The sequence below is a fragment of the Apium graveolens genome, chromosome 2 (assembly GCF_009905375.1).
Source record: "Apium graveolens cultivar Ventura chromosome 2, ASM990537v1, whole genome shotgun sequence".
In the NCBI taxonomy this organism is placed as follows: domain Eukaryota; kingdom Viridiplantae; phylum Streptophyta; class Magnoliopsida; order Apiales; family Apiaceae; genus Apium; species Apium graveolens.
In genome coordinates, this window is record NC_133648.1 from 242,462,251 (window position 1) to 242,470,060 (window position 7,810).

Here is a 7,810-nt window from a genome sequence, read left to right on the forward strand (position 1 = left end):
CATCCGGCTATTCAGGCTAACACTTTTGAAATCAAGCTGGGCACTATTCAGATGGTACATAATTATGTTTCTTTTGGAGGTGCTGCTATTGAAGATCCCAACATGCACATCAGGAATTTTGTCGAGATCTGTAGTACTTTCAAATATAATGGTGTGACTGATGAGGCTATCAAGCTGAGGCTTTTCCCATTCTCTCTGAGGGATAAAGCTAAGGACTGGTTACATTCTGAACCAGCTGGGTCCATCACTACTTGGCAAGATCTTGCGTAAAAGTTTCTGGTAAAGTTCTATCCAATGGCGAAAACTGCGACTATGAGGAGTGCTCTTACTCAGTTTGCACAACAGCCTACAAAATCCATGTGCGAAGCTTGGGAGCGCTACAAGGAGATGTTGAAAAAGTGTTCACATCATGGTATGCCTGATTGGATGGTGATCACTGGTTTCTATAATGGTTTGGGGGCCCAATCCCGGCCCATGCTCGATGCAGCAGCTGGAGGCGCCTTGTGGGCAAAAAGCTATATTGAGGCTTATAATCTTATTGAGACTATGGTTGCAAATGAGCATCAAAACCCAACTCAAAGGATGATGCCTGGGAAGGTAGCGGGTATTCTGGAAGTTGATGCAGCTACAACTATTGCAGCGCCGCTCCAAGCGCTGTCTATGAAGGTCGATTCTTTAGCCACCTATGGAGTCAATCAGATAGCTATGGTCTGTGAGCTTTGTGCAGGTTCTCATGCTACGGATCATTGTTCTCTTGTTAATGAATCTGTTCAGTATGTGAATAATTATCAGCGATCGCAGCAGCCTGTGCCAGCTACTTATCATCCTAACAACAGAAATCATCCAAATTTCAGCTGGAGTAATAATCAGAATGCTAATCAGCAACCATATCAGCAAGGTGTAAGTAAATAGTTTAATCCACCTGGATTTCAGCAACCACGGCAGTATGCTCAAAGGCAATCATATCCTCCACAAGGAGGTGCAGCTCCACCCTCTAGTGCTGATTTCGAGGAACTCAAGCTGTTGTGCAAAAGTCAGGCTGTTTCTATCAAGACCTTGGAAAATCAAATCGGTGAAATAGCCAATGCAGTGCTCAATCGTCAACCTGGCACACTTCCCAGTGATACTGAAGTGCTAGGCAGAAAGGAAGCTAAAGAGCAAGTCAAGGCTATTACGTTAAGGTCTGGAAAAGTTGTTGATGCTGAAAAAGCAAAAGACGGAGAAGCTAAAGTTGGTGATGAAGAAGCTAAGCAAAAGGAGAAAGTGGCGGAACTAAGGAAGACTACTGTTGAACACACTTTGCCTGAGGGTAATACAGGGGAGAAACAGCTCTATCCTCCACCACCTTTCCCTAAGAGATTGCAACAACAAAAGCTGGATAAGCAGTTCGGTAAGTTTCTAGAGGTGTTCAAGAAACTTCACATCAACATACCTTTCACTGAGGCTCTGGAGCAAATTCCTAGTTATGCAAAATTTATGAAGAGTATTCTTTCAAGGAAGGTGAAACTGGATGACCTTGAGACCGTTGCTCTAACGGAAGAGTGCAGTGTTGTGCTGCAACAAAAATTACCTCCAAAGCTTAAAGATCCAGGTAGCTTCACCATTCCTTGCACCATCGGCAAGTTGTCTTTTGAAAAATGTCTATGCGATTTGGGAGCAAGCATCAATCTGATGTCATTGTCTATCTTCAAAAAATTGAATCTGCCTGATCCAAAGCTCACCTACATGTCTCTACAATTGGCTGATCGTTCTATTACATACCCACGAGGCATAGTGGAGGATGTGCTAGTAAAGGTGAATAAGCTCTTCTTTCCTTCTGACTTTGTTATTCTGGATTTCGAGGAAGATAAGAAGATTCCCATCATTTTGGGGAGACCTTTCTCGGCCACAGGCCGTACCTTGATAGATGTGCAGAAAGGAGAACTTACTATGAGGGTGCAGGATCAGGATGTGACATTCAATGTATTCAAAGCGATGAAATTCCCTTAAAAAGACGAGGAGTGCTTAAAGGTGGATTTGATTGATTCTGCGGTTACTTCAGAACTTGATTATATGCTAAGGTCTGATGCCTTAGAGAAAGCCTTAGTGGGGGAGTTTGACAGTGATGATGAGGATGGCAATGAGCAACTACAATATCTAAATGCTTCTCCTTGGAGGCAAAAGCTAGACATGTCATTTGAATCTCTTGGTACTTCTGACCTCAAGAATGCTGAAGGAAAGCTCAAACCATCTATTGAGGAAGCACCTACTTTGGAGCTTAAACCATTGCCTGAACACTTGAGGTATGCTTTTTTAGGTGATGCATCTACTTTACCTTTTATTATTGCATCTGACCTTTCAGGTAGTGAGGAGGACAAGCTCTTGAGGATCTTGAGAGAATTCAAATCGGCTATCGGATGGACTATAGCAGACATAAAGGGGATCAACCCTTCGTATTGCATGCATAAAATTCTGCTAGAAGAAGGTAGTAAGCCGATTGTTGAGCAACAGCGTAGACTTAATCCTATCATGAAAGAAGTGGTGAAGAAAGAAATTCTGAAGTGGCTAGATGCAGGAATTATATATCCTATTTTTGACAGTTCTTGGGTGAGCCCCGTGCAATGTGTACCTAAGAAAGGAGGTATTACAGTGGTCACAAGTGAGAAGAACGAGCTCATCCCCACTCGAACAGTCACAGGATGGAGGGTATGCATGGACTACATAAAGTTGAACAAGGCCACAAGGAAGGATCACTTCCCTCTTCCATTTATTGATCAGATGCTTGACAGATGGGCCGGTCATGAGTATTATTGTCTTCTGGATGGAAATTCGGGGTATAATCAGATATGTATTGCACCAGAGGATCAAGAAAAGACTACCTTTACTTGTCCATTTGGCACGTTTGCTTTTCGCAGAGTTTCGTTTGGCTTATGTGGCGCACCTGCCACTTTTTAGAGATGTATGATGGCTATATTTTCTGATATGATTGGAAATAATGTCGAGGTGTTCATGGATGACTTCTCCATCTTTGGACATTCGTATGATGAATGTTTGAATAATCTTCGTGCGGTGCTCAAAAGGTGTGTGGAAACTAATTTGGTGCTAAATTGGGATAAATGTCACTTTATGGTGCGTGAAGGCATTATTCTTGGGCATAAGGTATCTAACAAGGGTCTCGAGGTGGACAAGGCCAAGGTGGGCATCATTGAGAATCTTCCACCACCTATTTCTATGAAAGGAATCCGTAGTTTTCTTGGTCATGTGGGTTTTTATCGGCGTTTCATCAAGGACTTCTCGAAGATATCAAAGCCGTTGTACAGCTTGCTCGAGAAGGATGTGCCTTTCAAATTCGATGATGAATGCTTGACGGCATTCGAGACTCTCAAGAAGAGTTTGATAACTGCACCAGTTATTACGGCACCTGATTGGACAGAGCCTTTTGAGATGATGTGTGATGCGAGTGATTATGCGGTGGGAGCAGTTCTTGGGCAGCGCAAGAATAATCTCTTTCATGTGGTCTACAATGCTAGTAAGACTTTAAATGGAGCTCAAATGAATTACACCACTAATGAGAAGGAGCTCTTGGCCATAGTCTTTGGTTTTGAAAAATTTCGATCTTATTTACTTGGGACAAAGGTGACAGTGTTCACTGATCATGCGTCCATTCGCTATTTGGTTTCCAAGAAGGATTCGAAGCCTAGACTCATTTGTTGGGTGCTCTTGCTACAGGAATTTGAGTTAGAGATCAAGGAACGAAAAGGTACTGAGAATCAAGTAGCTGACCATTTCTCTAGATTGGAGAATCCCGATTCTACTTCACATGATAAGATATTGATCAACGAATCTTTTCCAGAGGAGCAGTTGTTCGCAGTTCAGGAGGTAGAGCCATGGTTCGCAGATATTGTGAACTATCTTGTCAGCAATATAATGCTTCCTAATATGAATACATCTCAAAAGAAGAAGTTTCTGCATGAGGTGAAGTGGTATATGTGGGATGAACCGTATTTGTTTAGACAGGGAGCTGACCAGATCATCAGGAGATGTATCCCATTCTGTGAGACGGAGGGGATATTACGAGACTTCCACTCCACAGTTTATGGTGGACATTATGGTGGACATTATGTGGTAAGAAGATGGCAACTCGTATTCTGCAAGCAGGTTTTTTCTGGTCTACTTTGTTTAAGGATGCTCATCAGTTCGTTTTAAGGTGTGATCGTTGTCAAAGAGTGGGGAATCTTACGAGGAAGGATGAGATGCCATTAAATGTGATGCTTGAAGTCGAGGTCTTTGATGTTTGGGGAATCGATTTAAGGGACCATTTGTCTCGTCCTGCAATAATCAGTACATCTTGCTGGCAGTCGATTATGTCTCAAAATGGGTAGAAGTCAAGGCTCTACTGACGAATGATGCAAAGGTAGTGTTGAAATTTCTTCATAAGCAGATTTTCACAAGGTTTGGAATGCCACGAGTAATCATAAGTGATGAGGGGTCGCATTTCTGCAACCGTAAGTTCATGTTGCTACTGCCTATCATCCGCAAACGAATGGTCAAGCGGAAGTGTCTAATAGAGAGATCAAGCGCATTCTAGAGAAAGTTGTTTGTCCGTCAAGGAAGGATTGGTCTTTAAAGCCCGATGAAGCTGTTTGGGCTTACAGAATAGCATACAAGACTCCACTTGGGATGTCCCCGTTTCAACTTGTTTATGTTAAGGGATGTCATTTACCTGCGAAGCTTGAGCATAAGGCTTATTGGGCGTTGAAGAAGTTGAACCTATATCTAGATGCAGCTGGAAAGAAGCGGATGCTTCAGTTAAATGAACTTGATGAATTTCAACTTCAAGCGTATGAGAACAACAAAATATACAAGGAAAAAGTGAAAAGGTGGCACGACAGAAAGTTATATCCTAAGTCATTTGTGTCGGGGTAGCAAGTTCTTTTATTCAACTCTCGTCTCTGACTTTTTCCTGGAAAGTTGAAATCAAGGTGGTCTGGACCTTTTATTGTCAAAACTGTGTTTCCACATGGAGCAGTGGAGATTTTTGAGAATGATCCGGGCCAAGCATTCAAGGTTAATGGTCAGCGTTTGAAGCATTACTATGGGGACACGTCAAACCGGGAAGTGGTTAGTGCCGTGTTATTGTCAACTTGAGTAAGGTACGCTACGTCAAGCTAATGACGAAAAAGAAGCGCTTCTTGGGAGGCAACCCATGATTTGTGACTAGGAACCCTTAGAAGTTAGTAACCTATCCAAAACCACAAAAAAAATCAGGGCAAGAATTTTTTTTTCCAGAAGGTCCCTGAGCGCCCGCTCAGCTCTACTGAGCAACCGCTCAAGGCCCGACTGCCTGAATTTTTTTTAAGCCTAATAAAAAGACAAAAAAATCAGAAACTACAAAAATCAAAACACAAACCTACTACCCACGAGTTATTTTCCCATTACCCACATTTTTAACCCTCAACCCCACTCCTAATCAAATTTTAACCTAATCTCTACCCTATATATACATACAACTATTCCATATACTCCCCCATACACTTTCAAACCTTAAACTCTCTCCCATATTCAAAAACACAATTCTTAAGCACTTTTTCTCAGTTTCAATGGCACCCAAGAGATCCAGGACGATTGATAGCAGCAACACTATTCCTACTGCTGATTCTTTGAGGGGTACTGCTGCGAGACCTCGTTTGTTTGATAGGGCTGCTGAGGAGGAGTATACTAGGCTTCTGGGTAAGCCGATTTTGAAGGAGAGGGGATTCTTACCATCAGGGAGAAATGATGAGTTGTTGCCAATGATTGCTGAAAAGGGGTGGATTTCTTTCTGTGAGTCACCGGAGGCAGTTCCGATGAGCGTGGTTCGCGAGTTCTATGCGAACGCGAAGGCTGAAAAGAATGGGTTTTCTGTTATGTGGGGGATGACGGTGGATTATCATCTTGAGGCGATTCGCCGTGTGATTGGGCAGCGATAAAGGAAGCCCACGGAGGAGAATTGGAACGAGAAGTCTGTTGAAGATTTTGACTTGGACCTGATTTGTGCTACTCTCTGTAGGCCGGGCACGATTTGGACGTTCAAGACTGGGACTAACGAATATCGTCATTTTCTGGTGATTGCGATGAATAGGTATGCCCATTCATGGAATGCCTTTATTTGTGCTAATATTCTGCCTACTTCTCATGCACATGAGATTATAGTTGAGCGAGCACAGTTGTTATGGGGTATTTAGAATGAGGAGTACTATGTGGACCTTGGTGAGTTCATCTACCAAGGAATTCTGAAGTTTTTGAGGGGAGCGAAGCACATGAACATCCCTTATGCATCTACTGTTACAAAGCTTTGTCGAGCAGTGGGAGTTCAGTGGCCTTCTCATGAGCAGTTGCAACTGCCGACCGCTCCTATTGATTCCGGGACTCTAAATGCGATACAGGAGTGGACTGTGGAGAGCCCGAGGAGCATGGGCTGGGTTATCGTCTTCCAGGAGGACGTCCAGCAGCTGGTGCTACCATGGCGAGACCGGGGCGTGATGAGGTAGGCTCTTCTAGAGCTCAGGAGGGTGCTGGGATGGCTGATGCCCAGTATAGGAGGCTGTAAGTCATATGTCATAGCGTATTTGTATATTCGAGGATTCAACTCAACTCAAATAAGAATGTAATAAGTAAATAGTGGATCTACCGTCAAAAGAGATCTCACAGAGTAATATCTGTCAAAGGATTCAGAAACAAGGTTCATCTACAGACTTGAGGAATTAATTCACTGGAAGAAGTTCAAGAAATTGATCATGCCTTAGTGATATAAATCAAGAGTGTGGATTTAATCAAGTGACAGAGATCTCGTCAGAGTATCATTAATTACAAGGATTTAATCTGAAGAAAATCAAAGTATCAAAGTCAAGACATGAAGAAACATCACGGAAGTTAGTCACTCATGAACCAGACAGTACATCGAGTGTCAACGTTGAAGTGGTGGAATTGATTCATAATTCTCAGTGATTTTCAGAAGATATTCAGAAGATTGGTTGCTGCTCAGGGTTAGTATTAATTCTCTATTAATTAATTAAGCCATATAATTTAATTAAGAAAATAAATTATATCTGCAAAGATTAATTTATTTGATTAATTAAATTAATTGATTAATTAATTCAGAATTAATATTAAGGATTTTCAGAATTTAAATTGGATTAAAAACAGTCTTAAATCAGCAAGACAATTGAAAATGAACTAGCATGACAATCAGGATTGTCATATCGATTGTCATGCCAAGTCATTTCAATTGTCCTACCGAAAGTTCTACTAGGAAGGAGATAGTCTTGCTAGTTCAACTGATTGTCATACCGAAAGTCATTGTAGTTCAATCAGATTGTCTTGCTAGTTCAATCCATTGTCCTACTGAAAGTCTTGCCAGCTATAGGATTGTCATTCCAGTTCAATTCAATTCTGTTGAATGAATTAAAAAGACATAGAAGCAGCAGAAAGAAAAATAATCATCCAATCAAGAACACAGAACTCGAGAACAAAAGAAAAAGAAGCAGAACAATATTTCATCTTCTCTGCAAAACTTCAAGATCAATTTCTAGATTGTAAAGTTAAATCCAATCAACTAGAAATCTTTATCTTGTTCTTGTGTAACAATCTAGCGGATCATAATCCCTAGAACTTAATCTCAAATTGCGTTTAGCATTTGAATCTTTTTATTACAAAAATAGAAAAAGTTCATGTCGAATTTATTCTAGATTTGTGATAATTAATTTGAGATTAATTCCTTGTAATCGATACAGTTGTTGTAACACCTTTCAAGTTTAATAATATTTTTATTTAACTTGAATTTTTTTTCACA

General features: G+C 41.2%; 1 non-coding gene across 1 annotated transcript; it reads right to left on the reverse strand.

Annotated features, from left to right (window-relative positions):
• Positions 1-309: 309 nt before the first annotated feature.
• On the reverse strand, positions 310-416 carry LOC141709888 (small nucleolar RNA R71). Its single transcript, XR_012570442.1, has one exon. It is a non-coding gene; the product is annotated as a small nucleolar RNA R71 (small nucleolar RNA).
• Positions 417-7,810: the final 7,394 nt, after the last annotated feature.